The 24,832-nt window shown below is 47.3% G+C and overlaps 1 protein-coding gene across 1 annotated transcript in view; it reads right to left on the bottom strand.

Moving 5' to 3' along the window:
• Window positions 1–24,832, bottom strand: part of LOC142765310 (uncharacterized) — a 193,621-nt gene that overhangs the window by 71,580 nt on the left and 97,209 nt on the right. The gene's annotated exons all lie outside the window — the stretch shown is intronic.

Below are 24,832 nucleotides of genomic sequence, written 5' to 3' on the forward strand. Positions count from 1 at the left end.
AAAAGTAACGAGCATTGCGAATACGGTCCAGTGAGTCGTCTCTTCGTGGTAAAGAATACACGTCTTTCTTCGTGATCTTAATCAACTTTCGGTAGTCGACGCAAAATCGCAGGGTACCATCTTTTTTCTTTACTAACAAAACAGGGGACGCCCAGGGACTGGTTGATGGCTGGATGACATCGTCCTTGAGAATCTGCTGGACCTGTTGGCGTGTAAGATCTTGTTCTTTTTGCGAGACTCTGTAGGGATGCTGTCGAACGGGTCTCTCGGTAGGCTCGGTGATGATACGATGCTTGGCAAGTGGTGTTTGGTTCACTTTCGAAGGCATAGCAAAGCAGTCCTGAAATGAGTCGAGTAGCTTCAAAAGACGTTCCCGTTGTGCGGATAGTGGACCCTGGTTTACGTTGAGAGTGGTTGCGAATGTCATGGCGGAATCGTCGCACGACGAAAGAGCAGATAATGTTCAGGGACCAGGGATGTCAGCAATATTCTGTTTGGTAAGATGGCAATACGCCTCGCTGAAATTCGTGACTAACAGGCAAGCCTGCTTCCTCCTGGGCTGAACAATACCTCGGGCAACACAGATTTGTTGTGCTAAAAGTAGACAAATTTCCTTCTGAAATTACGGCATCGGGGACGTCTTGGTCACATTCAACGTTGATAAAAAGGCTGCTGCGGGGAGGCATAGTAACAGATTCAGAGGATACACGTAGGGCAGCCTTCGATAAGTGGGTGTTTTTAGGCTCAGAGTGAAACGGGTACTCGAACGACACCTGCAAGTCTCGTAGGTCAATAATTCCGCTGTGTTCGCGAAGAAAGTCCAGTCCCAGAATGAGTGGACCGGATCACACAGGTAATACGAGGAAAGACCCTGTGAACGTCCAAGCACGGACTCGACCACGGGCTGTGCACATTCCAGTCGGCGTGACGAGGTGGCCCCCTGCCGTGCGCAACGGGGGTCCTTGCTAAGGGGTAGTTATCTTCCTCAGTTGGGATGACAGGGCGCTGCTCATAACCGAATAATCGGCGCCGGTGTCGACGAGGGCAGTGATGACGTGATTATCGACGTGTACGGTGATGTCGGCGGAAACAGTCTTATGACTTTCGGAAACGACTGGAAAGTCTGAACGGTCTTCGTCAGGTCTTTGCGTCGAGGGATGCTCTTTGACAGTTCGTTAGGACGTGCCTTGAACTCCAGGAGCCGGGGTTTCTAGTTTGCTCTGTGGAGACTCAGTGACCGGCGTCTGAAAGCAGCATAAGATGACGAGGGAATGCTAGGTGACGTGGGGCGGTGAGGTGATGGTGATCGTGATTGGGGGCGTTGACCAAGGCGAGAAGCTTGCTGGCCCGTAAAGTACGCTTCGATGCCGCGGGGACGCTCACCGTAACGTGGGCACCGAGCATCAGGGTGAAAGCCACGGAGACCAAGTTGGCGGTACTGGCAATTGCCGTAGACATGACCCGCTTCGCCACAGTGGTAGCAGAATGGACGGTTATCTGACGTACGCCACACGCTAACCTTTGTGGCGTTCTGTCGCGATACAGACGGATGATAAGTTGGTGCACTCGGAAACCTTTAGGCGGGTGGCGGAGTCGAAGAGGTGCCCTGGAATCGATGGCTAGCCTGATCCATTCTCCGCATGGTGGGATCAGGGCCATGTGGTGCAGGAGATCGCAGAGCCGCCGCACAAGTCAGCACAGGGGCCTCAGGCCTTGTTGGCGCGAGTGGGGTGACCACCTGTCGGATATCAGTTCGGATTTAGTCTGCGGGAGCACTTACGGGTGGTTGGGGTCCCGCTGCTTGGAGTTGGCGCAGCTCGTCCCTCACGACGCTTCTTATGAACTCTGTGAGGGCATGCCTCTCGCTGTCACCCCAATAGAGCATACAGCAGGATTCACGGCTTGGCGTTCATACTGTGACGACCGATACTGGAAAGTACGCTCCATTGTGTTTGCCTCATTTATGAACTCAGCCACAGTCATCGGTGGATTGCGCAGGAGTCCGGAGAAGAGCTGCTCTTTTATCCCACGCATTAAATGCCGCACCTTCTTTTCCTCGGACATTGCAGGGTCAGCACGCTTGAAGAGTCGAAGCTTGTCCTCGACAAACATCGAAACTCTCTCGTTGGGTCATTGGTTCCGAGACGAGATAGCCTGCTCCGCTCTCTCTTTCTTTTCAGTGCTGCGGTACGCATCACGAAACTGTCGGCTGAACTCATGCCACGTCGCAAAGGAACCCTCGTGATTCTCATACCATGTTTCGGCAGAGTCTTCTAACGCAAAGTAAATTCTTCGCAGCTTGCGAACTTCATCTCATTCGTTGATGTTGGCAACTCGTTCGAAGTGGTCAAGCCAGTCCTCAACATCTTCATAAATGTCTCCATGAAATGAGCGTGTTGTGTGCGGTGCATGAAAAACATGCGGGAGAAAAGAATAGGCGTCGTTGGTTTAACTCGCCTGGTTGGTAGTTGAAGTTGCCATCTTGTCTTGAGAGAGGGGACCGTATTCGGGAGATAGTCCTCGCACGCGGCGACTGCTTCTTGCCGTGGGAACTGTAGCTGTCTCCAAGTAGCTCGGTGTGTCGGCTGAAAATCTGCAGCCGAGGTGTATTTACCCAACAACTCCACGAGTGCCGCGAACGTAATAACAGACAGCGACGAATCGACGTCTTGCTCGCCCTCCAACCAGGAAGCAAAAGCCCTCTTTCTTCGCTTCCAAGGGATTCCACCTACAGTTAATGGCTCATACCCATTACCTGTGACAATATGATGTCTGTTTTGGTAGAAGGCATAAAAGTGGAAGCATTAATAGGCACTGGGGCTAGTTTCTCACAAACTATTGAACCTCACTATTGAAAGGAAAAAATAAATCTAGCTTTTGGTTTATTAAGTATTACGGTTGGTGGCGCGAGCCACCACCGCCGTCCGTCCGTCCGTCCGTCCATCCATCCATCCACCCACCCACCCACCCACCCACCCACCCATCCATTCAAGTGGCGGCTTCACAATAATGACGTCATGGCCTCTCCGTAGTTTTTACTTTCTCCATGTTCGTCTTGATTGATTTGTGGGGTTTAACATCCCAAAACCACCATATGATTATGAGAGACGCTGTAGTGAAGGGCTCCGGAAATTTGGACCACCAGGGGTTCTTTAACGTGCACCCAAATCTCAGCACACGGGCCTACAACATTTCCGCCTCCATCAGAAATGCAGGCGCCGCAGCTGGGATTCGATCCCGCGACCTGCGGGTCAGCAGCCGAGTACCTTAGCCACTAGACCACCGCGGCGGGGCTTCATGTTCGTGTGTATTCAAGTGCATGTTGCAAGCAAGCAAAAAAGCCGAGAGAGTGTGGTGCCACCGCTTGAGAAGTCTACATGTCTCCTCTGGAATGAAGTCATTTTTTGTGTGCAGGTGGCACCAGGATGCTCTCTGCGAAAGTTGCGTATATTGGTTTACCAGGTGGGTTTCCTTTAATTCCTGATGTGAGTTGAGCACCCTCAGTGCCTTCAAATTGGCATAAAAGATAGTTACCAGGAGGTCGAAAGCTTGCTTTGTAGCCTTCCTTATTATGGCGTCGATGCGCTGGTCGTGTTGCTTCTTAGTGCGAAGGTAGGGTATGGAGTAGGGGATCCAGCTGAGTACATAGGCATGGATGAAGCAAAGCGCATCTCTGCCCCTCAACCAGCCGCACTTGTTAGAAACGTGGTGGATCATACGTCCGAGCCGTTCGCCAGTGTATTCAAGCTTGGTAACGGTATATAGCAGCCTGAGTATCTAATAGACGAACAGGCCCATGATCAGGATTTCCTCGACTTCTCTCACAAGAACTCACATCGAAAAGACACGCAGCTTTGTGTTGTCTTTTGGAATAGGTCTGATCTGCAGCTTTGATTTTGCAAGAACGCATTAGAGAACACAGCCGACAGCATTGACTATAAAAAAGCGGCTCGCTGCAGGTGGTCCTTCATTTATTTTGGCTTCATTCTGTGGTCCAAGTTGTTGTATCATCCGCGTATAGGGCGTGCTGAATTTCTTCCACCCGGGCCAATTGATGGGGACGCTTCATCATAACAATATTCAGGTGCGGTGAGGGACTCCCCAAGGAGCGGTGAAAAGAGGAAATATCTTACGATTGCGAGTACCTCGTACCCGCCATCCGAAGAGCTCAGGTTTGCCAGATTGCGGCCATTACTAATGTTATGAAAGACAGTTTTAAAATCTGGGCAAGAATGGCCTTGTTGTGGCGTATGACATTTGGTTGCGTTATATCGCGGTGGAACGGAAGGAAGACACCCTGAGTAGACATGTGGGGGTGAAACCCAAACATTTTGTCTGTAAAGAGGCCTTTAGCCTCTTTGTATGGAGGGAGGCGGACCTGAATCATTCTATCCATAAATTTATCTACAAATGAAGGTAGTGAGATAAGCCTCACTATTGGTATTGACCATCTTGCCTGGTTTAGGAATGAAGGTGACTAAGGCGGTCTGTCATTCGAGAGGGAGTTGTTTATCCCAAGTCTTATTTATGCAGTCTAGCAAATGAAGACAGGTCAACTTCGAAAGATTCATCAACAAGTCGACTCTTATGCAATCTCTACCCTGAGCCGTACGTCTGCGAATCTTGGCTAAAGTCGCCCTTGTGCCATGTAGCGTGAAAGGGGCATCAGTGCCTGCACCAGGGTTGCCCGTGCACTTGTACTCTTGCCCAAAATGATCCTGCATGCGACAAAGATATCAGTCGCACAGGGTTTCCGCGAGTTACGTCATCGCGCCTCAGTGCCGTGCAAAGCCCACCGCAGCTGTTGCATTTCCTCCCTCATTAAAGTAGGGTCAATTAGGCTGCGTAAGAGGCACCACGTTCCCTTCGAGCTAATCTGACGTGCTGCTGCATTTCATTTCTCTGTCCAATTCGAGTCAGGGAGTTGGGTGTCACACTGTGCGGCTTGTTCGGTGATTTCAGTATTGCGAGCCTTAAGCTTGTGAATAAGCTGTTGCTTTTTCCATTACTTCGTATGACTCTGGCATGCCTTCCACAGGTGCAAGAAGTGATTGTCTGCAATGGGAATCTCTTTGGTGGTCTGCTGTGTCATGTGTTGTTGCTGAATTGCACGCAAGTGTGTTGCCCACTCCACCTCATCACCATTATCATCAACATCATCATCATCATCAGCCTGACTACGTCTACTGCAGGACAAAGGCCTCTCTAATGTTCCGCCAGGTAACTCGGTCTTGTGCTTGCTGATGCCACTTTATACCCGCAAACTTCTTAATCACATCTGCCCATATAAGTCCACGTAGCCACCGAAAAAAAAGCGATATGAATGTCTCGCGTTCTGAAGTCGTTCTAATCAGTTAATTTAGCTTGGCCCCTTTTTTTTCTAGTCGCTTTCACTGGAAGAATGATTCGGAGAATGCCGTGACTGCTACCAAGTGATTTCTTTAGGTTTTATTACAAGGAATCTTTCGCGTTCGTCACGAGAGACCAGTCAGGACACTTGCCACGCGTTACCGATTGTCGCATGCGTGTCGGACATGCCGGATTTGTGCTCACCGTAAGACAGAGTGTAGAGATTGGCTCTGCCAACTTGCGTTCTCTTGCCTTGTGAAAGTGGCAGCCCCAATAGAAGCTAGGATCTTTTAACTCCCCAACAATTATCAGGGGTTCTATTTCAACCGATTCTAGAATGGGGCAGAAAATTTTCTTAAAATGACAAGCACCTTACGCGGTGGCAGTCAATTTTCAGTATGTATAATGAATGATCACCGCGATTAAGTGGCAGGACCTTTACTATGCTGTAGTATTCATAATCATTATCCAAGTCGAGGTCAACCACGACTGTGGTTTAGGCTTTTTTACCAGGATACACGTGGAAGGAACCCCTGGATCGAGCTACACCCAGTGAATTTAGCTTCCCATCGCGGCTTCTGAAGAGCTAGGATAGCTGGTGACATACCATGCTACTGCAGGGAGAGTTAGAGATGCGACCATTTCTTGTATTCGAAAATTCCGGCATTTTGAGTGAACAATATTGATTTTTTGAAAATTATTTTGCCATTGGCTTTCCACTACCGTCAAGTAGCCATAGTAAATATTATATATTAATGGGGCGCAGGACCAATCCCCGACGGTGATGGCACCTCAGACAGTGGCACCAGCATCTCCGGAAAGGAGGCAGCTGGGATGTGTTCCTGCGAATTAGTGTTCTGACGGAACATTACCGTTCGCCAACGGGTATGCGGTTGCGGGGAACGTGAGCGAGAGCAGATTTTTCTAAATTGAATGCCGGTATTTGGACAGAACAGAATATGGACAAAACAGACTCAGTCTAGGAGAGAGTTCTGCTCTCGACAATCTGCGGGAGCTCACGTTGCCAAAGCTCCCTGAAGAAAGCCCTGATGCCTTCAAAAAGTTTTCTGGCATGTCAGCAATTGTGCGTTTCAGGTGTTCTAAACAGTGCTCCGCAATGGGAATATGCCCGACAGGTGTGCTGCTCGTGCACTGCGAGTCCCTAGATAGCGCTGACGCGACCGAGGCCCTTGTCGCGTATTCAAGCTCCGAGCCCTACACCAAGAACATCCATGTTTATTTCTACCGCTCGTGCTCACACCCTTTTTTCTCCTTGATTCCCTGCTTGTTGTCGCGCGGCCGCAAACATTCAAAACATACACCCAAGAGGCCCAGACGATCACCAGGCAGTTGATTATCACTGACTTGCCTCCAGAATGCATAACGATTGAACAGGTGTTTTATGGTGTGATCTGATGATAGTCAAAGGGTGCTGATGCGCGATGTCATAACCTCCCGGCTGTATTGTCAGAACCCTTCTCAGCTTCCATTGTAGCGAACGTATGCCTTCATCATGCACAAGCACCACGTCACATTCGCAAATTTGAAGTAGTTTATGATGAGGCGCGTCGTGCGCGGATGAAAATAGAAGGAGGTAGGACCACTTTCATCGGCTCCATAGTTCCGCTGTAATATGCTCAAGATAGCATGCGTGACATAGGAGGTCCGCTCGCATTGATGATATGACATATGTACTGCTGCCTTCTTGCGGAAGCAAATGAGGCGTCTGCCGATCAAGAAGTGATACGGAATCAGCGGTTGCAGTTCATCAGGGCTTCTATCCAAATACGTAAGAGGTAGGCTGTTTATGACCACTTACCCATCGCATAACACTGTAGTGAGGGCCTCGGCGCTGAGACTGTTGTGCCTAAACCACCGTTTCAAAGCATTCTTTGTCGATCTGATGAGGCGCTTCCACCAGCCTCCCCACGAAGGAGATCCCTCAGCGATGGACTTTCATTTTATCTTGATGTGCCGCATATTCACACAGAGCTGCCAGAATGGTTTTGAGAACTCGCGTTGAGTGTTCGCAACAAGGCCCGCGGGACACACCAATGTTTCTTCTGGACTGTGTTCGAAGACTGCAAGTTCTTCTGTCAATTCAGCGCACTCAGTATGCAATGCCTCTCCGGGATCATGAAGCCTGGTTGGACCATGCTACCACATTGTTGATGGAAGAAGATAAGGGGATGAAACCCCTCGTATAACCAAGTCAGCGGGATTGTCTTTTCCGGAACAACGATGCCATTGGGTCGGCGATGTCAGGCTATGAATGTTGGAGACTCGATGCCGTACAAACATTTTTTAGGGGCGAAGCTCCTTAGGGCGTGGGCTGTGCGTCCCCTGTAGCCTGTATGTAGCCACCACTAGTTTAGTTCTTGCAGTGTTCACTAGATGGCGGTACCGTCCCCTGTATGTAGCCACCTCTAGTTTAGATCTTGTAGTGTTCACTAGATGGTGGTACTTGTAGCTGATGATGAAAAGATGCAAGATGTTATAAACTAGAAAGCGGTACTTGTAGTTGATGAAAGACGCGAGATCTTATAAAATAGGAATGATGTCACATATGGCGCGTGTCATTGGTTGAAGGCAATCGTTCGATTTAGTGCGGCGACGTACGCTAGGGGGAGCGTTGTAATAAAATACGTTCGCTGTTGGCGCGCGCTCGGAGTCGCCGGATGGATAAGGCTGCACAGCGGAGAGAGCGCAACGCGAAAGCAGCGCGCGCTCGCAGACAGAATCCCGATGTGCGAGCGCGCATACAGGAACCGCTCTCCCTTCATTTCACAGACCATAAAGCCGTCATAATGAAGGGACATCGCAAGCCATCCATCGTCTAAGAACAAATAAAAGTTGATTTGTGTATATACACACACAGCGTTTCTCACGTCTTTACATGATGATCGACTGGGCGAATTACACGGAAGATTCACAGTTTACCGATAAATCCCTCCGGAGCTTCGCCCATTCATCATCATTCACCCCGTGAATATGCCGTAATTTTTTTGGCAGGCGTCTTCCGAATTCAATGCAATGCAAAGAGTGGATCGGTCCAGAAGTGTAGAGGAACAGAGCTTAGCGCTGGTGCTATTTGCACGTATGCCCGCAACCTTGCGCCAATGACTCATGCCAACAGCTTCAGACGTGGCAGCGAAATATGTTGGAGTGGTGCCACGTGGCTCTCGCTTATGAGGAGCTGCGAGTTGCAGCCGTCATTCGTTGAGCGCTCCCATACGTAGATGCAGATACCATATGCTCGGGGACATGCGTCGTAAAACACGTGTAGTTCGATTGAAATTGTTGCATTAGCTGCTTGCAGGAATACCTAAAAGTCGACAGAATAGAATTCATGCTGTCCAATTCAGTGCGCCAAGTGTTCCAGTCTCTTGCTCTTCTGGTGGGAGGGCATCGTTTCATGCGCATTTCTCCTCACAAGTCTTGAAACAGTAGGTTTGCCCTGAGCGAAAATGAAGCTAGATACCTCAAAGGATCGTACACTCTTGCTAACGTCTGGAGCACAACGGGCTTGGTTGAAGACTTGTTCACAGCAAAGTCCAACACTTCGTGGACTATGAGGACAATTCTGTCGCCTTCACGCTCCCAAGGTACACCAGAGATCTTGATTAGGATATTCTCTCCGGCTTCGTCTTCAAAAGCAATCTTGTCTCCAAGGAATATTTTTTGCAAGGCATGTGCATTGGAGCCCACTTGCGCAATTCCATGCTTGCTTTCAAGAATATCTTGCATGCTTCATTGTACACCGTGATAGCTTCTTCCACGTTTGGAGGTCCCATGATAAGGTCATTGACGTAAAATGCTTTCTTGAGTAACTCTACAGTCTCCGGATATTGTTATTGGCAGAATGCAAGGTGATGTTGAATGGTTGCTGCGCGCAAAAATGGACTAGACGAGGCTCAGAACGAGAACCGCGTCATGCTCTACGTCACCACATATGGAGATGGATCATTATCCGTGGGCAATCGATCAATCCAGAAATATCACAGCACGTCATGGTCTTCAGGGCGAATAAGCATCTGCAAGTATGCCTTTTTTATATCCGCGATGAGGACCACCGGGTGACATCGGAAGGTGAGCAGCAGCTGCACAATGTCTACTCCTAGTCTCGTACCCTTGAACAGGACATCATTCAGGCAGAGATGGGCAGGCACGTGCGAGAAAGCACCAAATACCACCCGAAGTTTTGTTGTAACCTCTTCTCTTCGTATGACGGCATGATGAGGCATATAACAAACAATTTCTCTTTTAAGTAGCTCATCTATCACTCTGCGTGCTCCTCGTTAAAGTACGCCTTGATGGCCCTGTCATACTGCTTGAGAAATTGGGGCTGTGGTTTGAACCTATTTATTTGTGGCTGCAGCCGGCGCTCCGCCAACCATATATTGTTGCTGCCGGCAAGTATTCTTGGATCCTTTAACATCAGTGGCACCTGGTAGCTTGATATTGCCCTTCTCAAACGCCTCAAATTCTGGTAAAGCCTTGCTCTTTCCCTCAGCAGGCGCCGTGATCCCCATGACGACGAGACACCACATCGCAGAAAGATCACAGTCAGGAACGAACTTCGTGCTACAGTGCAGAAATAGAGCGCTCGTGGATGCTGAACTTCTCTCGCGTTCTGTGGTCCCCTGAAGAGTGCAGCCGAAATTGGTTTCCACTGCCGTCAGTTTGCTGGTTAAATCATCAACCCTTCAAGTCACGACCTTCCCGTAAACGTTGGAAGCAGGTAAGGTAGCTGCTTTTTGTGGGTGCCACGTGTCGGAATGAAAGTTGTCTGCAGCATCATAGTTCTTGTCGCATAAAAGTTGTAAAACATCAGTACTGAGTGGAGGGCTTGTAACCGCACACACTTCGGGTACCTCCAAGGCCTTCATGGTTATCGCCATGTCCCTACGTTGGCTTCGCAGCGTCAAGGCTACCCGACGACTGCATGTTACTTCGCGGGGCTTCGAGTGGTCGAACGAAACCAAGCAAGGTTCTTCGGTTCCGATAACCGGGCATCTGAGGTCCTCTGAGTCATCTGCTTGGATGGATGTACGCTGCCTGCCGCCGTCAAAAAATGCAAACAAGATGCTTTCGGCACACGCACTCAATTTAGACTGGTCCTGTTTAAATAAAGGTGTTGATTCCGCTCACGGCACTTGGTGAAACCAAAAGATGGGTGGTGTGCCTTGCTGGCATCAGTATTGGGTGCTTGACATCAAAAGTCCCTGGTTAGTTTGTAGGTTTCGGCACCAGAAAGATGTCGCGTATTCAAGACCAGAGCCCCACACAAAAAATATCCATATTTATTTCTACCGCTCAAGCCCGCACCCTCCTTTCTGCTCGTTTACCTTCTTGTCCCACAGCCGCAATCATCCGCAGCAGCCCTAGCAAAGTTTCAGTTTTCTAGATGAGATGCGAAGGGCCCGCCTGTTTCTGAAGCTCTGTAAGCTTGGCCAATTTTGCCTCTAGCTCATGATTTTTTTTTGCTAAATTATCAGTGTGACGCCTGAGTTCAGCTTTCTTCCGCTGCAGAACGACTTCAGTAGGAGAGAGGGAGAGTGGCCTGGAGCCAGCTATAGCTCATCGTCATCATCATCCGGACTACGTCCACTGCAGGACAAAGACATCTTCCATGTTCCACCAGTTAACTCAGTTTTGTGCTCACTGCTGCCAATTTATCCCCGCAAACTTCTTAATCTCCTCTGCCTACCTAACCTTCTCTCTCCCCCTAACCCACTTGCCTTCACTGGGAATCCACTTAGTTGCCCTTAATGACCAGCGTGTACCCTGTCTACGTGCTACATACCCGGCCCATGTCCATTTCCTCTTCTTGGTTTAAACCATGATATTCTTAACCCCCGTTTGTTACCTAATCAAGTCTGCTCTCTTCTTGTCTCCTAAGGTTACACCTACCATATTCTTTCCATTGCTCACTACTGAGTCCTCAATTTAAGTGAAACCCTATTTGTAAGTCTCCAGGTTTATGCTCCGTAGCTAAGTACCAGAGAGGTACAGCTGGTATATACGTTCCTCTTGAGGGATAGCAACAATCTACCTGTCATATTTTGAGAGTGCTTGCCAAATGTGCTCCAGCGCATTCTTATTGTTCTACACTCTTAAAAATGGAGTAACGTTCTCTCCATTTAGAGAGAAACGGTGATGTCCCCAATGTTCGTTCTTAAATTGAGAAACGTTTCTCCTTTTGCCACGGAGAAACCTGTTCTTCCCTATGAAAATCAACAAGGCTGACCCCAGGTTAGCGAAGCGAGTAGGCTTAGCAAATGCATCGATTATCGACTGATAAGGAGTACACGGAACTGACAGTTACAAAAAATGGTCTCGCCGAGCTTGATATCGAACAAAATGACTATAAAAAGAAGCAGACGAACTATTAGTGAAGAAAACATCGCGAAAAAGAATGACGGAACTAGTAGGTATCGTTCGGCCAGCGAGTCGACGTTCACTTTGAAAGACACGAATATCACAGATTCCTCACCCGAAATGTGCACGCTAGGCTTGCTGTATTTATTTGGCGCAGATTCACATAGTGTAACGACGATACCCATGTGTTTACGGGGCAGTAGGTTACGAGATGTGTCTCCAAACAGTAGACTCGATCACAGCGAAACCATTCCAACTCAGTAGTGCAGTTTTGATAGATAGATGTTCAACGTTATATAAGTAGCTTGAGGTGTTAGAGCGTCACAGCCGTGAAGTGGGCGTTAACTGGCGCCATCTGGAGGGACTGAAAGAGACAAAATAAAAAGGATGCCTGCGGGGACGTACGTTGTTATACCGACCATCACGGCTCCCTCGCGGATAGTTGGCGACTCAGCCGATTCTTTGATTACTCACTGACACCGGACTCCTAATACATGCTGATGCAATGTGTATAGCTACACATGCACAGAAAGACACATACTACACATAGTTCGCATATCGAAAGAACTCATTTAACAAGACTACAATCAACCATTCTCCACAGCGGCACACACTTAGACGCGTTTACTCACGCCCTACTACGAGAGCGCGCAAGCTTATATAGCAATGAACTTGGACTGACCATAGTGGCACAAGGTAGAAGTAAGTTTTGCTCAACTTTTTGTACGTATTATGGCCATACCCCAACATGCGCACACGTATTTTTTGTATCTGATTCTTAGACAAACGGAAGTTAATGAAAAGTTGCACATTGATGAACAGAATAGTTACTAGAGCTTATCAGGTTTTCACGAAAACGATTATCCCAAGCCATGCATAAAATTCCAACGGCATTCCGAACGCTGCGCCAACTCTCGACCACTGCCATTCTTACTTTTTTTCTTGAAGCCTCCGAAAAGGCAAACGCTTGCCGGACGCTTGCCACATCGGAGGTCACGTCTTTTTTTATTCTTCCACTTGTTACTCGGAGAGGGCGCAGCATGCAGGCCAGACATGGTCTCCGTCGCGGTAGGTGTTCTGTGGTCGCGTCGACCTGGTTTAGTTGTTTCGTGTTAACGTTTGCTTATGTTCTTGCGACGTGCTTACCACAACTATGACCGTTAGCCATAATACAGTACACCGCTGTCCCTTCAATGACAATATTTTTGATGTGGTAACGACCGTGTTAGCAGTGTATACGTACGTTACAACGCAAAATCTTGCGAGAGAAATAAGAGATGACTTCGCGCCTGACGGTATTCTTTCGTAAGCGATAGCAGTGGCTCTTGACGTCGCGGTAGCTCGATTACTTGAGTGCAGAAACTAGCGCTGCAGTGCGCAAATTTACTATAACGTTATAGCATGCTGTGTGTACATACTTCTACGCTTCAGATGCCTCTCTCAATTCGCCTTGTGTGTCAAATTGCAGTCATTGTGCGTGCCACAATTGTGTTGTGGCGGTGGTGGTTACGGAATTCGGGATGCTCTTTGGAATGGCTCTGGATTTGGAGTACTCTTTTTACAAAAGGTGAGTGAGTGTTAGTACTTACCTGCTGTGCACAGCTCTTACTAGAAGTAAATTTTGTGTTGAGTTTCTCACCACAAAGAAGAATCTTGGACGAGAAAGGCGCACTGTACGCATGCATAATTCCGTCCTACATCTCAGTGCTGGCATGGGCAATTCAAAACGCATACGATTGAGAACGTAGTTTAACTGACAGAAGTCATTAGTTACAAAAGGGTAGTTATGACGATGTTTAAAACACTTGTTGTGGTTGTAACCCACTCTCGCAAATAAACGCTCGGTGAAACTTCGCAGCCTATTCCCCTTTGTGCTTTCACCTTCCGTGGTAGCATAGCCTCATGGGGTGTCGTGTAACTATGCTGGAGGACGCAGGTTCACCATCCGGTCACTGCGGCCGTATTAGAATGGGGGAAATGCAAAGAACACCCATATGGCGGTAGCGGCACGTATAACTCCATCAAATGTACATGATTGTGCTTTCCCGCATGGACTGTACAGTAGTATCAGGTTTGCCAGATGTGATGCTGTGAAAAGTGTGATGCTTTTTTATGCGCCTTGTTGAAATAATGAGTGCTATGGGTGCCATGCGAAACTAAAAATGCGTACGCTTACCAAGTATGTCGACACCGAAAAAATCCATTAATTGTGTACAGCCTAAGGTAATCAATAAGGAAAGGCTGCTTGGGAAGCAGAGCTCCTCGTATTCGTGACAAATTGGTTGTATGAAGCAGCACAAGACACACACGGAAGTGTATGGAGCATCGTGCGAGTACCTGGCGATAAAAAAGAGGCTTTTACTTTACACCAATTAAACAAAAAAAAAAACCTCACTCCTGCATTGCATGCATCAATCTCATGTAACAGTATTCGCTCGCGATAGGCCACGCCCGGCTATGCTCGGCGTGCGCATGCACGCGAGTAAGACACTCGTGATTGAGCAGAAACTTGAACAGTGAAGGAGAAACGTTGCTTCTTTTGTCCTTGCCGTGAGAGGGCGTGATGGGTGAAGCATCCGAAAGGGAAAAAGTCGCTGCGCTGAAGGAGAAACGGAGCCCGATTCTCCATTCTCGCTCTTTTTTTAGAGTGTAGTTACTTCAATGCCGTGGTTCGGTTCCATGGCTATTACCTGCCCTAAGTGGATACAGTCTGTTACAACTCAAAGTGCAGTATTACCTATCTCGAAGCACTGCTCTCTTCCGAGGTTTTTGTACATTACTTTCGTTTTCTGCAGATCAACTTTAGGACCCACCTTTCTGCTCTCCTTGTCTAACTCCGTAATCATGAGTTGGAATTCGCCCTCTGAGCTACTCAGCAATGCAATGCCATCGGCGAAGTGCAGGCTACTAAAGTACTCTTTATTAACTCTTATCCCTAACTGTTCCCAGTCTAGGCCTCTGAAAACTTCCTGCAAGCACGCGGTAAATAGCATTGGGGAGATTGTGTTCCCCTGCCATACACCCTTCTTGATTTGTACTCTGTTGCTTTTTTATGAAGCACTATGGTAGCAGTTGATCTCCTGTAGATTTCTTCCAGGATGTTTATATATGCTTCATCGACGCCATGGTGCCACAGTGTCTAATTGACTACTCATATTTCTACTGAATCAAACATGTTCTCGTAATGTATGAAGGCTAAGTATAGTGGTTGGCTACATTCTGAGCATTTCTCTACAACCTGATTCGTAGTAAGAATGCGGTAGATTTTTGAGTAGCCTGTTCAAAATCCTGCTTGTTCTATTGGGTGATTGAATTCAAATGTTTTTTAACTCTGCAATTATCTTAGTAAATAGCTTGCATACTGGAGAGAGCAAGCTGATCGGCCTATACTTCTTCAAGACCTTGTCATCTCCATTCTTATTTATTAAGATGATGTTAGCATTCTCTCAAGACTCTGGTACTGTTTCCGCCAGGAAAGACCTCGTAAACAGGTTGGCTAGTTTTTCTAACAAAATATGTCCTCCATTTTTCAGCAGATCTGATGTTACCTCATCCTCACCAGCAGCTTTGCCTCTTTGCATGCTCTCCAAGGCGTTGCTGACTTCTATTGTTACTGGTGAGGTGTCATCTGGGTTACTGCTTGTTCTTATAGTGTTAAGGTCGTGGTTGTCCCGGCTACTGTAGAGATTTCTGTAAAACTCCTCCGCTATTTTAACTATCCTATCCACATTGGTAGTTATTTTGCCTTTGTCTCTTAGTGCATACATTCGATTTTCGACTATCCCAAGTTTCCTCTGCACTGCTTTGACGTTTCCTACGTTTTTCAAAGCTTGTTCAATTCTCTCCATGTTATACGTTCTTAGATCGGATACCTTATGCTTATTATTCAACATCAAAAGCTCTGCCAGTTTTATTTTGTCTGTTGTACTTGAGACTTTTATGCTTTGACGCTTCCTAATGATATTCTTCGTTTCCTGGGAAAGCTTGCTTGTGTCCTGTCTAACTATCGTGCCTCCAACTTCCTCTGCACACTCCGTAATGATACTAGTGAGGTTATCATTCGTTGTATCTACGCTAAGGTTGGTTTCCTCAATAAGAGCTGAGTACCTGTTCTGAAACGAGACTCTGGATTCCTGTACTTTCCCTATCAGTGCTAGCTCGTTGATTGGCTTGCTGCGTGTCAGTTTCTGTCGTTCCTTCTTCAAGTCCAGTCAAATTAAAGAGCGTACTATTCTATGGTGACTGCATCGTACCTTGACAACCACTTCCATATCCTGCACGATGCCTGGGCGTGCACTCATTATGAGGTCTATTTCGTTCTTATGTTTGTCATTAGAGCTCCTCCATGTCCACCTACGGTTCCCTCGTTTTCAGTAGAAGCTAATTCAAATGTGTAAATTATTGCGTTCTGCAAGTTCTACTTGTAACTCGCCTCTGGCCTTTCTTGTACCGTTGTCATAATCTCCTACTGCCTGGCCTCCAGCTTGCTTCTTCTCTACCTTTGCGTTAAATTCTCCCATCAGTATACTATACTGTGTTTTTATCTTACTCATTGCCGATCCCACGTCCTCATAGAAGCTTTCAACTGGAGTGGCATCATGGCTGGATGTAGGCGCTTAAGCCTGTGCCATCTTTATCTTGTATCTCTTTTTGAGTGTAATTACGGGACCTGCCATCCTTTCAATAATGCCTCTACAGCTAGGTGAGGCAATGAGTGGAGTTGGAGAGGGGAAGAAGGGTGCCGCTACAGTGGAACACAAAAAGCAACTCAATTATTCCATGGCTCACTCGTGCCGCCTCGCGCCAGCATGAAATTAGTTGTCGTCTCTGCTTGAGCACACTAGCACGCGACCCCTTATCGATGCTCACTCACACTCAGGCTTACCGAAATACCTCTCCCACGGACTCACTCAGATTTACTGCTGAATCGAAGTCTGAGTGAGTCTCGGGCAGTCGTTTTATGAGTGTGTTAGTCTAAACTTAGCTTTATGACATTGATAATTCTGACGTATTCAGTGCTCTTTTGGCGCCTTTTGGCACAGTACAATTGAATATGAGTTTCAGTGGTCGCAAACTAGTCAGGTAATATTCTTTAAAACGATGACAACACATTAGATACTTCTCACGAACTTCACTGGAACATTGGGGAGAGTGTAGAAAGAATTCAAGGCCCTCCCCTATGTTATCCGCACCTCCCGTCTAATAGTCGAACAGCGTATGCACAATGCTCCTTCTAAAACACGTATGAGTAGATAACAGTAATAACGTGAACCTAGGTAACCCCCACAGTAATGCTGAAAATGAGCGATAGAACCATAGGCGAGCTGACACTCAGACTCAGGAAATATATTGCCATAGACTACATACACCAACATACTGACTTGCTGTGGAAGTATGATAGCATCGTCAACAATTTGAAGTGCTGTAGTCTGCGATGCAGTATCTTTTCATCTGGGCGTATGGTCGTCAGAAAACGTTATAAGTTGGTCTAGAAGGTTAATAGCGGCTTTATGGCCACACTACACGACGAATGAAGAATTGTATGTTGACTAACGAATTAGCAGCCGTGTGGTGCATCTTCAACGTGGTGTCAATGGGTGACCTCCTGCTGTCCGGAGGTTGAGCCGTGATGAGCGCTGACGAGGTCAGTGCTTGTCACGGTAGAGTCGGTGCCCATGTCTATTAGAGCAGTTACCGGAGAGCGGATGGCAGGAACAAAGACAGGAGCAGATACACGTTAGCCGCTGACAACATACGGCAGCGAAAGAAAGTCGTCGACTGTCAGCAGACATTTCGGGGGAGGGTCTTTTAACGGTCAATCAACAACTGCCTTAACACCAGAAGTCGCTGTTTTGGGTTTACCCTGCGCGGCCTTGGGGACCTAAGCGTTCGTCACGCAACGGCGTCCACAAAGACCGAGTGTTAGCCACGTGACGTGGAGCACCATCGAGTCGGCAAGCGGTATTGGTGATCCTGAAGCATATGAGATTGCAGGTTTGCCAAGTACACGGCGATAGCTGGCACCACTCACCATCTCGGCATGTACGAGCATCTGGACAAAAGCCGGAAGGCCCATGTGCCGGTATTCGCACTCACGGTAGACATGACTTGATTCACAGCATTGATAACAAAGAGGCTGGTTGTCGCGACCACGCAGCACACTGGGTTTCCCTACAGTAAGAGTTGAGTTCCTGTACTGCTGTGGGCCTGAGTAGAATGGTGTCGTCTGCTGGGTAGGCGGACGGGATGGACAGACGACAGCCGGTGCAGTAGTTAATAGACTCGGCTGGATGTGAATTCATTATGGGTTTGATAAGGTGACAGACCTCTAGCGCACGACATTCCTTAGAGCAGCCACATGGGACTGAGGAAATGCTGCGAGCAGCTTTTGCTGCTTTTGCAGCTCCTCCCACACAATACTGCACGCGAGCTCTGTAAGGTTCCTTATAGTCGTGATATCAGGTGCGCTTATTCCGATGACACGGAAGAAGTACTGCGAGGGCCGGCATACTGAGAAGGGAGCTGCATTAAAATTTGCTACATCGTTGTGGCTTCGTAGGAAACGTTTGCTATATTGCTGGAAGGGTTCCGCACTAGTCCTGAAAGCAACTGCTCTTTTACGCCACGCATCAGCAGGTTCACCTTCTTCTTTTCTTTCATTGAAATGTGAGCCAGCTTGAACAGCTGGGACATATTCTCACCAAACATGGCAATGCGGTCATGCAAGCGCTGATTTCGGGAATTTATATGTTGTTCTTGCTGCTATCGGTAACGGCTTCGAAAGGTACTCTGCAGCTGGATGCGAAAATCTGGTCTGGTTACCGTAGTGGCTTTATGGTTTTCCAACCAAGTGCACGCAGAATCCTCGAGGTAAAAGTAGACATACCGGAACATTCGGTGCTCATTCAATTCGTTGATGCTGGCACAGCGGTTGAGGTCATCGAGCCAGTCATCGATGTCCTCGTAAAGGTCACCGGGTTTGCGAGGTGTTGAAAAATGATGGAAGTGGCAGACACGATATCTCTTGAGTCTGTGTACCTGCACTTGCCATACTTCTGCCGAGTTGTGAAAAGAGACTGAATTCAGGTAGTAGACCTAGTTGCCACCGGCAGCTCCGTAAGCCAGTGGGTTCTTCCAAGACGTCACTACTGCCGGGTTTATCCTGCTGATTGCAGTGCATACAGTGCTACGCAGCACCACCGCCAGAAAATGTCACGTGATTATGAATAAAACGCAACCTCTATCAACAGAAGCTCTGAACGTCCAACAGAGCCGATCTACAGAAACATAAACTCATCGTATTCTCTTCTTGTTTATCCTCTCTTCTTTTTCAGAATTGCATACGCACAGTGGCATACCCCAATCTGGTTCCACGCCAGTGGCAATATCTTGCGCTTTGGACTCAATCGTGCTCACACTCACCAAAATTTTCTTCACTCGGACTTTAGCTCAAAGTTGCCAGAATATTACTCATGCGGACTCACTCAGACCCAGAGAAATACCTGTATTGAAGTCCACAATGCGAGTGGCAGAGACAAACTCGCATGTACATAGCTAAACTAAAGATCCTTCTGCATCCCCATACAACCACCCATAATTGGCGAGAATACTCACTTCTAGCTGACTGGAGAACCAAATTTGCCTGACAGCGCGTTCGTCCGGAGCTGAGTACTGCATTATAGGTGACTTGCACCTGCCCGACAAAGCGCAACAGGTCCTCAAGTGTTCACCTAGGTTCTCCGTTGAGCCTCGCAAGTCCAGCTCACAGCTTTTAGGCATGCTTTGGCATGTTTCTAAAGAAGTCGTGAAGGCTACGTCCGCAGCTCTCTATCTGAAGTTGTCGACGTACACATGCGTGTCCATCCTTCGGATGGCAGGTTGTTTATGCCGGAAACGATTGAGCACTTGAAGGACAACTCGCTCGCGCTGCTAGTGGCCAATACAGACTGTGGTTTCATGGTTGTACGTAAATCTTGGTTTCAGAGGAAAGCATCAGAGGTAATATTTTGTTTTAATACTCACAATAAAATTTCATTAAAAAGCGCTATATCCCACGGAAAAGCCATTCAAAACCTTTTATCTTGTAGGCCTCGTCGGATGCATACAGAAGACAAAAAAAGAACATCTAAACTGCATTGCATTGTTTCTACAAAGAACTTTGAAGGTAAGAACTCTTGACGACCCATCTTTGGTCATAAGATCTGAACAAGTGCTAGAGTTTTTGACTGGCAATAAAATGCGAGTCCTTTTTGCGTTTCGAAACATGTCAATTTATTTACTACACCTTTCTTCTGACCGAGTTGATGACGTGTGTGGCCGAAGGTATCGACCGATCAAGAGTGGTTCAAATCTAAAATGCTGCCGGTTTGCCCAGTAAACACTTTCTGGAGCTCTTTTTACTTTATCACTCTCGACTTATGTGACGTCGATTGAAAATCATATAGAACAAAAGAACAGATTATGCATAGGTTTCGACAGAGCCCCATGGCTGAGGGACCTTTTCTTTATCAAAACGTAACCAGGTTCTTGAAGAGCGTGATAAGCATATGGATGTGGTGGCTGTTGTTTGGTTTTTATATGACTAGTTATTTGTTTCTAATAATGAATCTAACAGTTTTGACCTGGTCATTTGATAAACAAACGCTAGTCATCCACTTCAAGACATAGTTATCTTCTCTGGTGTTGCCACACGAAGTACCGAATGACAGCTTCACAAGATTTCCAGACCTCGGCCTGTATTTTTCGCCAGTCAGTGTGCTGGAGCTACGAACCGCGATGAACTAAACCGGTTCTTGTAAATTTGTGCTTTCCAAATCCACTGATGACATCGTGTCACCGCAACCTTGACACAAGCTTGTGTGCCCAGGTTAAACGTTTATTAGATTCTGGTCATCCCATGCACCTATTGACCACCATCCCCGAGAATGTGAGCAAGAAACAAAGGGAGAACACCAGCGAGCAGGCGTTCGCAAAATATGCTTTGCAAGCGTTTGGAGGTGATCGCAGATTATGCTTCGCATATTTTGCGAAGCAAAGAAAAAAAAAAGCCGGTGCAAACTTGCTGTTTTTTGCTCCCGAACGGCTACAAGCAATGTGCAAAAAGGTTACTGCAGGAAGTAGAGGCTAATGCGATTGTAAGATCGAGCACCGCAAAAACTTATCACTTGTAGTCAGAGTTGTCTATTTTATTCTTTGGGCTTTCCAACGCGTTTATATAGGCCAAACTCGTGGCGTCTGAGGCAAATAATTAGGAAACGCCAGTAAAACCTAGAAAAGTTGTGTCTGGTCCCTTGGGATTCACCGTCAAAGGTGTGGTTGCACCCAGTGTTTCAAAACACCCGTGTTTTTATAGTGCTCATGACAGAACTACACGCGAAATAATTAAACCCTAGGAAATTGAGAAAATTAATGAATAGTGCGTGAGTACAGCTTCCTCGGCTTTGCAGCTAAAGAAAGAGGTATCTCGAATAATCACTTTACATCGGAGGGTGGAGATGGTTGTAGGTAGATATGACACATGCATTAGCAGTGCTGTATCTTTACATGTTGTTTTCTAGGTTTGATTGATCTAGTGGAATCGCACAAATAGCACGTGTGATCATAAATAAAACATTACTTCCATGTTATTACTGCATATGCGTGTGCTTTGAGTGTCGTTGCCGTGGTGCGCTATAGCCATATGAAGTCCAAGCCCAAACCAAAGTACGGCTTCTTTAAACACGCCGCCTCTCACCGGTACGAGCTACCACTGAGCTTCATCGATTTACGAAGTCCCGGACGACTTGCCGTCGGCCCGCTGACTCCTCGGCTCGTAGGCCGCTACGTCACATGCGTGTGATACGAAAGTCCCGAGCCAGTGCGAGCGGCCTCAGGCCTTCCGCGAGCTTGATGGTGACTGTATCCGCTGTGGCATAGCATTTCATTTTACCAAAATTGACTCTAGTGCTTATTTTCAGTGACTATGGGAATGATGGGTAGCACACCGAGTCACCGAGTCTTCATCCTGTGGACGTTGAACGCCCTTGTGGCTTCGTTTCTTGCTGTGTTTTGGTTTTCTTTCGAAGGAAAGAACGGAAGATGATAAACTTCTTGAGCCGATTTGAAATGGCAATCCTAAAATATGAAAGAGTTGAAGCGTAACTGCCGAACATTTGCCAGTTTTTGTTTCGTAACAAGGCAGCTTGAAGCCACGTGAAGCCAGAAGAAAAGCAAAGTATGAAGACTAGGCAAATTCAAGTACTACCCATAATTCCCATGCTCGCTGAAGCACCCTGTGTTGCAGCTCCTATAGACACTAGCGTGAGAGTTCTGTTTAGCGTATATTTAGCAAACTCCGTGCGCTGTGGCATCTGCTATGCCATTCGCTACATTCACGGCAGCGACACAAACCACAAAACCGACCCAATTCCAACGTCACCAGCAGTTGAATAGTAAAATTATGCCATTTTTTATGACACAACTAACTGTAAGTGAACTACTTGAGCGCGCACAAATCGTAGACCTGTGTGGTTGTTCCACCACTGTTTCTCCTGACGAGTATCATACTTGTTAGCCCGAGCATTTGGAATACACACATGCTCGGCGTAACTCAGAACGCCGACGACAAAAACTGGGTGCGCAAACAAGTAGGAAACCAGAAATGTACTAGAAGTGGACAGAAATGCGAAGAGAAAGCAAGAGCGCATTAAAAAGTTTCCGTGTTTATATTTTAAGATTTAGGCCGCACAGCCGTGCGAACTGCGGCATCGTTTGCCAGCTGCCCGAAAGAAATCATTCGGACAGTCCCGTGCCGCCCGCAAGCCGCCAAGCATTCGAAATATGAAAATGCGTCCGAGCGTTCCCGGACTATTGGGTGGAGCTTCCGGTTGGTCTCTGAGAAAAACGAATGTGACGTCAGCGTCCGGGCTGTGTGGGGCCGTCCGGGACGTGTAAATTGAAGAAGCTCTGTGTTGATCAAACAGGGCGGAAATAACCGTGGCTCAGCGTTCAGTGTACGACTTCAGCTCCATCAACCATTTTGAAAACATGTCTCGTGCTGACCAACAATTTTGTGGTTTACGTAAAAAACACAGATTGATAATCAGCCCGCAAGCACTTGAGGTCAGCGACGTGAAGGTCTCCGAGAGGTAAGAAATGCAATAAGACGTCTGTGTGATAAGAAAGAGTTTTGAAAGAGGGGCTCAAAAAATTTGAGTCCCCAAAGCCCTTTGCGTACGCACACTTTGGTTCAAGCAGGTGAGAAGAGTTTTCGAATATGGTCTGCGGCGCTTTTGATACTCTATCAATTCTTGGTCATGTCACTTCAGTGGGTGCCATCACGTTTGTTGGACGCAAAGCTTCTGGGGCAGGATTTGGGGCTCCCACAAAATTTTAAAATTAGCATTCTCAGCACCAAACCAAAACGTGGTTCGGGTCTTGCGCATGTGAATTGGTCTTGGCACTATTTTGTTGGCGTCCCAGAGAAATAGCGTGAAGACCACTGCGAATTCTAAAGCATCTTAAACGCTTTACGCAGTCTTGGTGGTAGCGCGTTACATAGCTGACTACGGTAATTTTTAGGGGTGAAGTTGCTTCGCCTGTGGGTAGTTCCCTCCTCTGTAGTGATAGTAGTAGTAGTAGTAGTAGTAGTAGTAGTAGTAGTAGTGGTAGTAGTAGTGGTAGTAGTAATAGTAGTAGTAGTAGTATGTAGCCACTTCTAGTTTATGAGATACTCAATAGATGGCATTGTTTGTATAAGTCCTTGGGAATATTATAACTAGACGGCTTTAGTGGTTTTCAAAGCATAGCCAAGAAGTGAATGATGATGAGTGGGGTTAAGCATTCGTCTGTGTCCATCTATTCCTAGGACCGTCCGTTGGTGCTTCTGTCAATCAGCCTGTTCATCCACCCATGCATCCTTGCTTCCTTCCGTACTTCTGTCCACCCGTATGTCCCTCTGTGTATCCATTCGTCCATCCGTCCGTGTTTCAATGCGCACATTCTTTCGTGCTAACCGTCCGTGCGTCCATGCTTCCACCCGTCCATCTGTCTGTTCGTCCGTGCTTCCATCCGTCCGTGAGTCCGGTCGTGCGTCCACCTGTCTGCCCGTCTGTTCGTGCTTTCATACGTCCATGCCTCTGTCCGTCCATCCGCGCATCTGGACGGACGGACGCTACGCCCCACGGATCATCTATTTTTCCGTAGATATACTAGAGTTTCTTTAATGCAGAGCAATTATTCGTCGCATCATATCACGCGTCATGCATATAGTTTCATACATTAATACCTAGAGGGGAATCTGGTGCTACTGTCTACGCGGGCTCCTTCAGCTGCGCGTGCACTCTCATGGGAATTATGGGAAGTACTGATTTCGCATGTGCCAATTTCGCATGTGCCGATTTCGCATATGGATTACGTTCTTGAGATTTAAAGTGCTTGATTGCCGAGTGTAAAACAGTCATATGAAGTCATGTTTTATTAAAATTTGCTTCATTTTTGCATGCAAATTTTCTTGCAAAAAGTTTTTGCACCTATGCGGTAGAAACGAAACCTTAACAAATTTAACATTTAACCACCAGGGGGCGAATCACTCTGCCACTGCATTCTAGATTAAGCATCAAAGTATTATGAAATATTTTACTGCACTCGACAACAACATGCTTGTTCTTCGCTCTAAAGAGCACATTCCGTCCGTGCGTTCACGATTCTGTCCGTCTGTCTGTCTGTCTGTCTGTCTGTCTGTCTGTCTGTCTGTCTGTCTGTCTGTCTGTCTGTCTGTCTGTCCGTGCTTCCATTCGTCCGTCCGTCCGTTCTTTATATCATCTGTCAGTGTCTCCGTCCATCCGTGATGCCATTCATCCGTGAGTCCGTCCATGCGTCCGCACGGATGGGCTGGGTACGTCCCCAGTTCGCATGGACGAATTGGGGACTGAGTGGGCACGTCGGCTTGTATCTAGCCAGCACCATGTAAATCTACTTATGTTTTTCATGCATTTTGCTCTGATTGCCTCGAGTGCCAAAGCCAGCACAGCGAACATGGCCTCCACGCATGTTCCTCGAGCAATCTACGGAGACTGCGCAGAGGAATTCCAGAGTCTGGGCGCAGACTGGGGACACCCGTGTG

The sequence above is a fragment of the Rhipicephalus microplus genome, chromosome 1 (genome assembly GCF_043290135.1).
Source record: "Rhipicephalus microplus isolate Deutch F79 chromosome 1, USDA_Rmic, whole genome shotgun sequence".
Taxonomy (NCBI): Eukaryota; Metazoa; Arthropoda; class Arachnida; order Ixodida; family Ixodidae; genus Rhipicephalus; species Rhipicephalus microplus.